This window comes from Otolemur garnettii, unplaced genomic scaffold (genome assembly GCF_000181295.1).
Source record: "Otolemur garnettii isolate 467f Iridium unplaced genomic scaffold, OtoGar3 scaffold00004, whole genome shotgun sequence".
Classification (NCBI taxonomy): Eukaryota; Metazoa; Chordata; class Mammalia; order Primates; family Galagidae; genus Otolemur; species Otolemur garnettii.
Window position 1 is genome coordinate 27,037,779 of NW_003852399.1, and position 8,228 is coordinate 27,046,006.

At 34.1% G+C, this 8,228-nt stretch overlaps 1 protein-coding gene across 3 annotated transcripts in view; it reads right to left on the reverse strand.

Annotated features, from left to right (window-relative positions):
- The window catches only part of VPS13B (vacuolar protein sorting 13 homolog B), a 777,819-nt gene that overhangs the window by 284,459 nt on the left and 485,132 nt on the right, over positions 1-8,228 (reverse strand). The window lies entirely within an intron of this gene.

Genomic DNA, 8,228 nt, shown 5'->3' on the forward strand with positions numbered 1-8,228 from the left:
TGAGCGTGATGCCATGGCACTCTACCCAGGGGGATAGCTTGAGGCTCCATCTCAAAAAAAAAAAAAAAAAGACTAGTTTGAAATGAGAATTACTTTTAAGATACATTTAAATAAAACATCAATAATAATGTAGTTTGGCCAAATTAAATGATGTCAAGATATTTTTATTCTTTACTAAAAAAACTCCAAAACAAACAACTTCCCCCAAAACAAACAAATCACATCAAACAAAACTATGGTCAATATATTTGTGATTAAGATCACAAGTGCTACATTTATCACAACCTCTAAAAGACAGTTTTATGAGCATACCTATATTGAAATATCAATTTAATTCAATTTTACTGAGATGTTCAATGGATAATAGCTCTGGTTATAGCTGCCAATTGTTTATATCTATATCCTGGAACTCCTGCATCTAAATCAACTTGATGTTTGTCACAGGAAAAACTTCCTAATAAACTTCATGGAACAGGGAGAGACTGGAGGAATTCAGTTTCTTAGAAGGGAGAACATTAAAAAATATGTCTTCAAAATGGCTATTATTAAAAAGTCCCAAAATACTAGATGCTGGTGTGAATACAGACAGAATAGAATGCTTATACACTGTTGGTGGGACTGCAAACCAGTGCAATCTCTATGGAAAACACTATGGATATTCCTTAAAGAAATAAATGTAGACTTACCATTCAACCCAGCAATCCCACTATTGGGTACCTACCCAAAGGGAAAGAAGTAACTTCATCAATAAGACCCCTGCACTTGAATGTTTATCACAACACAATTCACAATCACAAAGACATGGAATCAACCTAAGTACCCAGTGATTCATGAGTGGATTAACAAATATGGTATATATACACCATGGAGTACTACTCAACCATATTAAGGAATGAATTAATGTCTTTTGCAGAAATTTGGATGGAATTGGAGACTATTATCCTAAGTGAGTACCTCAGGAATGAAAAAACAAACATCACATTTACTCTCTAGTATTTGGAACTAATCAATGGGCACAGAGAAAAGTAATAGTCATTGGAATCATAAAGGGAGAAGGAGAAACAGGGGAGAAGGGAGGAGTAAAACTTTACCTATCAAGCACAATGAACACTGGTTGGGTGATGGGCACACTAATAGCCCTGACTTCAGCACGAGAAAAGCTATCTATGTAAAAAACCATTTGTATCCCTTTAATATTTTAAAATTAAAAAAAAAATGTGTCTTGAGGATACAAATAGAAATTCTCCAATAGAAAGTTAGGAGATTTCTCTTATTTTGTTTCTTTTTATTTTCTTGGAATATGTCTTCTGTGGAAAATTTCCCCCCTTGGGTCATTTCATTTTTAAAGCTATAGTGTCATGTATTGATATATCAGGTACACTGCTCACAGATTACATAGCATAATATATACAAGTTATGTGTTGTATACATGCTTTTAAGTACATTCTTGATACAATCTTATTGGCTCCTTCTTTTAAAAAGAAAGTGTTGCAGGAGAGAAACTGGCTATGTGTATTTAGGGCTTTGATCAGTTGAGTTTCTATGAATCAGGGCAATATGATCTGTCTCTTCTAGCTGTAAGAAGACTTCAAAGAAATCGAAAATACAGGTTTTTTAAATGGAATACTACTGTGATGATTACATTCTTATTTGAGTACCTACTATCTGCCTGTAACTATATAGCTAAGACACAGAGGAGTAAGATCAAACAAAACATGACTTCTTTCTTTTTATTTCTATGCCTCTTTTCCAGGTTGCCACAGGACACTATCAATAAATACAGAAGGAATAAGATATCTGCTGGCTGCTAAGAATGAAAAACTGACTACTTTTTCCTGCTGAATTAGGATCCATTTTCCCTTCACACCTAGTTCATAGGTACTTTAAACAGAAAGAAAAATCACATTATTTCATGTAAAGTCATGGTAATTTTTAGGAAATGATTATAAATCATAATTTAAGTAGGTTTAGATCATTTTGGCATTAATCTACAAAGTATGAGAATTAGACCAACCTCCATAATTTTGCCTAGGTGTTATCTCAACATCTTCATGAATTAATAAGATGAAAGTGATGGTTTTTAGTTTGATGATTTCAAACAAAGAAAACTACTTTCCTTCTCCATTTCTGTTTATGATTTCAGGTGCAATTTAGGAAAAAAAATTCATGTTTTATTAATCACTAATAAAACTATACAAGGGATCCTTTGAGGTGTGCACATTTAGGTAATAGTCTAAAAAATAAAAGCAAAAGAGATCTAAAGATACATTGAATAATCACAGTCTCTCAGAAATAAGGCTAGTAATACACACACAGATTTTAATATCCACACATAGCCATAGTCCCCTATATTCAATGTTACCAATCCTGTGAAGTCTAAGATTGATGATTTTAGCAATTTGTCACATGCAACTCCAGCTAACCAAACAAACATAGTAGCAAATTCTAAAAATTCTATGAGTGGAAAAAAAGGCACATTTAGTATATAATATGTAATATGGCACATTTCTATAAAAACATTTACACAAACAAGTAGGCTGTAACTATTTCTCTGATGATGAAGTTTAAAAGATAAATTACCCAAGGAAATCAAACATAGATAGTTGGTGACAGGAACAAATAAACATACTGTGATAGAAATCAAACTACTTATTTTTAAGTGTAGTTTTCAAAAGTCTATTCAAATTATATCTTTAAGAAATTATATTAATTTGGAGTATTAAGGCATAGCGGTATTTTCTGGAAATCATAAAAAAAACTTTCCACATACACCCCACCCCCAAGAACTAATGACCATATAAAATAAGAACAGTGATTTGAATGTGCAACTTGCACATGGCAGACATCAGTACAGGTTACTTTAGCTCTCAGTACTTCATTTCCTCTGATTATAAAATAAACCCAGATGTAGCAAAAACAGTTGCTAAGAGAAAAAGAAAAAAAGTGACTAGCTAACAACAAACTTCAGCATAAGCCTGTGGTGTCAGAACCTTAAATAGAAAAGTAGTTGACTAAGAGTAAGAGAATCGAGGTTCTAGAATTAGCTCTATTTTTTAGTGACATTGATCAAGCCAAAGGAACCCCCTCAAACTTAGTTTCCAGTAGTGGTTTTGTTTTACTTTTGTAATGACTTGGTAAGAGTTTATCCAAAGAGAAACCTGCACAAGATTTGGAAGCAGGTAACAGCTAATAGTCTCTGAAAGTTACCATGGTTTAAATGCAGTGAAAAACCGTTTGGAAAGGAGCTAGCACATTCTAGCTTGTCCTCACTCTCCGTGGCTCTGTGACCTCCTCCTCCTCCTGACCACTGGCCCTGCTGACTGATCAACAGCAACTCTAGGCTGCGCCCAGATGCAGAGGCAACAGCCTCCCACTGACTTTTCTACCAGCCTTCTTGTGGTTCCATTCCAGCTGTTAGGTGTTCCCGGTCTCTGAAATCTCTGATATCTTTACCCAGGTCAAGAGGTTCAAGAGGGTTGGTTGTGACTTTTCTCAGATCCTCCAACTCCTTCTTTTAGACTCTTACTTATCAGCTTCATCCACAGTTGGGAAAGATTTTATTCCTAAAATAAATCCCTTACTCTCTAATACAGTGGTTCTGTTCCTTTCATTGAATCATGATCTATTCCTTCAGCAGAAAAAAAAAATCAGAGTTTTAGAAGCAGAAGATCTGCCAGTTTTAAAATCTGATGATTCTCCATACTTAACTTCCCTTCCTACTCCCCTGCCTTCAGCACACAAATATAAATGCATCACAATTAAAAATAAAATTTGAGTGATGTACCCAGGAGGAATGAATGAAAACCTCTATAAAGATTGCTATTTAGAAGACATTGGAACCAAATCTACAAGTGGCATAACAGGAAGATGAAAAGTGCTCTACTTATAATAGACAACTCATACCATTAAGGCACAAGCACTGATGTTTATAATCCACCTTAAAAACCAGCTGTGAGTCACTGAGTATTTAGCACTGGGGGGTAAAACTTTTTCCAGTGGTTTGTCCAGATGTCAGTGAGACTATTCCATAGCAGACTCTCCCACCTGTGGTCCAAATGGGATGGGCTACTCTGAGTTAAACCTACAAGGCAGATTTGATTTTAGAAGATGCATTATGTTTCTTTTCTCTATCTTCCTAGGAGCCTGGTGGCTATTAGCATAGATGTTTGTTAATAAAACTTACTTTCTCATTCTAAAAAAAATATATTGCTGTTTAATATTGGCTGGTGGAAGGAGCAACTTATTTCTCATTGTGTCTCTTTTGAATGTTATCTAACATATCTACTAAAAAAATGGAATTATGTTAAGGTCCTATTTATACTTCTATTAAGATCAATTATCAGAAATTAAGCTACATCAGATCTAAAATTTCTTGTCTTCATTTGAATCAACATCTCTCAGAAACATTCAAATTCATCTACTTGATATGTTAGCTCTACTTAATCATCTAATCATTCAATCTTTCATTAATTTATTCACAGCTTTATTAAGCACCTGCTATGTGCCAAGCATGTTATTACATGTTGGATGTTTAGAATCAAATAAAACATGACATACTTTTACACTTCTAGCCTCTTCATCTTCTACTTCCCTAGTTCAAATCCTCTCTGCACTCTCCTGCTACTCATACCTGTGGAAATAAAGTCAAAAGCCATTGACTTTGTGAAAATAGTCCTGAAACCCCATCCATAGAATTATTCATTTATTTCTCTGTTCACATCTTCTATTTTGTAGCTATGTCAATTTTGCACTTATTTATTGTTTTCTTTATGTCAATGCAGAGATATCCTACGTGCATAGAATGTGTTTATCCTGGTTTGGATGTGATTCTTCTTTAAGTCTAATTATCCCATATTTGTCTATCATAGCATTTTTCATGTCACACTCTAATGGGTAATGATTTTGTCTTTTTGATGGGATGCTGAACTTCTTAAAGGACAGGAATGTTAAAAATTATCTCATTTGTTTCTCAGATATAATGCATCTTCAATGATGTACATTGGTCATTCAAAAGTCTTTGATAATTTTTGACAAGGGCAGTGAGAAGATTCAATAGGGAAAGAATAATCTCCTTGACAAATGATGCCAGGAAAACTGGATATTCACATGTAAAAGAATGAAGTTGGATCTTTATCTCATATCACATATTAAAAAACTTCATAAAAGCTCCCACAAAAACTCAAAATGGATCACTAACCTAAAAATCAGAGCTAAACCCACAATACTCTTAGAATGAAGATTCAAGATTAAATCTTTGTGTCCTTGTATTTGGCAATGGATCCTCAGATATAATACCAAAAGCATGGGCAACAAAAGAAAAAAATAGATCAATTAAACTTCATCAAAATTAAAAACTGGTATATCAAAAGACATCATGAATAAAATAAAAAGATCACTTTTAAATTATACATATGATAAGAGTATAGTATCCAGCATAAAGAACTCTTACAACTTATCAACAAAAGGACAAATAGTTCAATTTGAAAAGGGCTAAACAAATGACTTAAGTAAACATTTCTCCAAAGAAATTATATAAATAGCAAAAAAATACATGAAAGCTACTCAAAATCATTCATTGTTGTAGGAATATAAATCAAAACCACAATGAGGTACCACCTCATACCCAATAAGGTGGTGTTAGTTTAAAAAAAAGTAAAAAAGGAGAATAAGTGTTACCAAGAATGTAAAGAAAGTGGAATCATCAAACATTGCTGGTAGGGATATATTATAAAATGGTTCAGCCACCATTCCTTAAAACTTGAACATAAGGGTGGCACTTGTGGCTCAAAGGAGTAGGGTGCTGGCCCCATATACCAGAGGTGGTGGGTTCAAACCCAGCCCTTACCAAAAACTGAAAAAAAAAATACAAGTTCAAGATAAAATTACCATATGACTCTGTAATTCTATTCGTGGGTATATATCCAAATAGTTGAAAACATGTACTTGAACAGGTATACTAATGTCCATAGTAACGTTTTTGACTATAGCTGAAAGGCAGAAACAGTTCAAATGTCTATCAATGGATGAATGGATAGATGAATTATGGCATAAAAACGTATGATGGAATTACATCCTGATAAGCCCATCGTAAGTTGAAAATATTGTAAGTTGAGAATATATCTAATAAACCTAAACTTCCAACTAGCATAGTTTAGCCTAGTCTATCTTAAAGAGACAATGAACACTTACTTTATACTACATTTGCATGAAATCATAGAATATAACACTTTATTGTTATTAATAAAGTGTTAAATATCTCTGGATTTATTGACTATCATACTGAAAGCAAAAAGCAGAATGGCCATACAGGTACTCAAAGTATGGTTTCTATTAAATGCATTATTGCTTTGCCTTCATAATGACTATAAAGTTGAAAAATCTTAGGTTCAGCGACTATCTGTATATATACAGTAGAAGGAATATTATTTGGTCATAAAAAGAATAAAGTACTGATATATACTACAACATGAATGAACCTACAAAATATGAAGTCAAGAAAATGTTTTAGAAATAGAGTGATAGTTGCACAATATTGTGAATGTACTAAATGTTCACCTTAAATGGTACAGCAGAATTTTATAGCATGTAAATTTTACTTCAACAAATCATTAAAACACACATATAATGTGTTTGTTAAATAAATTAAAGAATGAATACGAGAGATACACTTAAGGCTAAGTGGCCATAAAATTTCCTAGGAAAAAGGCTCACCTTTGATGACAGAATTTGTGATTTGTTTTTAAAGACATAGTAACCTCCAGTTTTGAAAGTAAGCACCTCTTAAATATGACAACTGTGTAAATAAGAGAAGAATGAGGGACTTGATGCCTGTTGAGATAATATTTAGAGATTGTAACTGGTGTAGCTAATGTTGTGGCGTGCCACCCAGATCCTCTCTTCATGATGAAAATACGCATTCCCCAGCTGCTGGGCAAGTTGCCTGCTTATGGCTCTATAATTGCAACCTCCTCCTGAAATTTACTTTGGCTGACTGTGTGGGCTGCCAAAGGATGTCTGTCCTCAGGACTCAGACATGTAAATAGAATAAAATATGCTAGGAGTTATGATAGGAGCACACATAATTTGAATCTAACTTGGTGTTGCGACAGCCTCAGGGAAGACTCAGACTTGATAAATCATGGGAATTACGCAAGTGAGAAGGGTGGGTTAAGACAGTCCCAGGTAAAGAGAAGATCACATGCAAAGGCCTAGGAAAAAGAAGGGCCTTGTAAGCCATGCTAAGGAGTACAAACTACATTTTGCTATTTGGTTTTAGGTAAATTATTTATCTTGTGTAGGACTGTTTCTTCATGAATAACCAGGGAAAATAACAGTTTTTACCTAGGAGCATTATTGTGGAAGTTAAGTTAAATAAGGTAGGTTTAGTGTTAAACATTGTATAATCTATTATTATTGCCAAGACATGGGCAAATATAGTGTTGGTGGTAAATGGGCAGAACCAAAGCAATCACTACTCTAAAAGGCAGACAACAAAGTCTGCACAAAATGTTTTAAAGAAATTCAATCAACAAACCACCATGGTATATATCATAAGCAACAGATGTTACTGATTCAAACTTGTAAGTAAATGAAAAATAATTAATACTGTCTTAAAATCTAAAGATTTCTAGATTTATAATATAAAAAGTAGCATTAATGCCCAATATCTTCTTTTTAGCAAACAATTCTACCTATCTCTCTGTTGGGAACCATGAGGAGCCTGGGTAAGATGGCAGAGGCTCTCTATAAATCTTAACAGTTCATATTTAGGACTAATTCCTTTAAAAATGTTCTCTGTTGGCTGGGCGTGGTGGCTTACTTCTATTATTCTAGCACTCTGGGAGGCCAAGGCAGGTGGATCACTTGAATTCAGGAGTTCAGCCTAAGCAATAGTTAGACCCTGTCTTTACTAAAAATAGAAAAAAAGAAAAAGAGAAAAGAAAAACAACCCAAAACACAAACAAGCCAGGCATTGTGGAAGGTGCCTATGGTTCTAGCTACGTGGGAGGCTGAGGCAAGAGGATCTTTTGAGCCCCAGACTTTGAGGTTGTTGTGAGTTGTAACATCACAGCACTCTATTCAGGGTAACAGAGTAAGACTGTCTCCCCCCCCCTCAAAAAAAAAAAAAAGTTCTCTGCATATAGAAATGCTTTCAGTTAAACCAAATGGGGAAAAAACCCCAGATCCAGAAACTCTTTTTTTTTTTTTGAGACAGAGCCTCAAGCTAT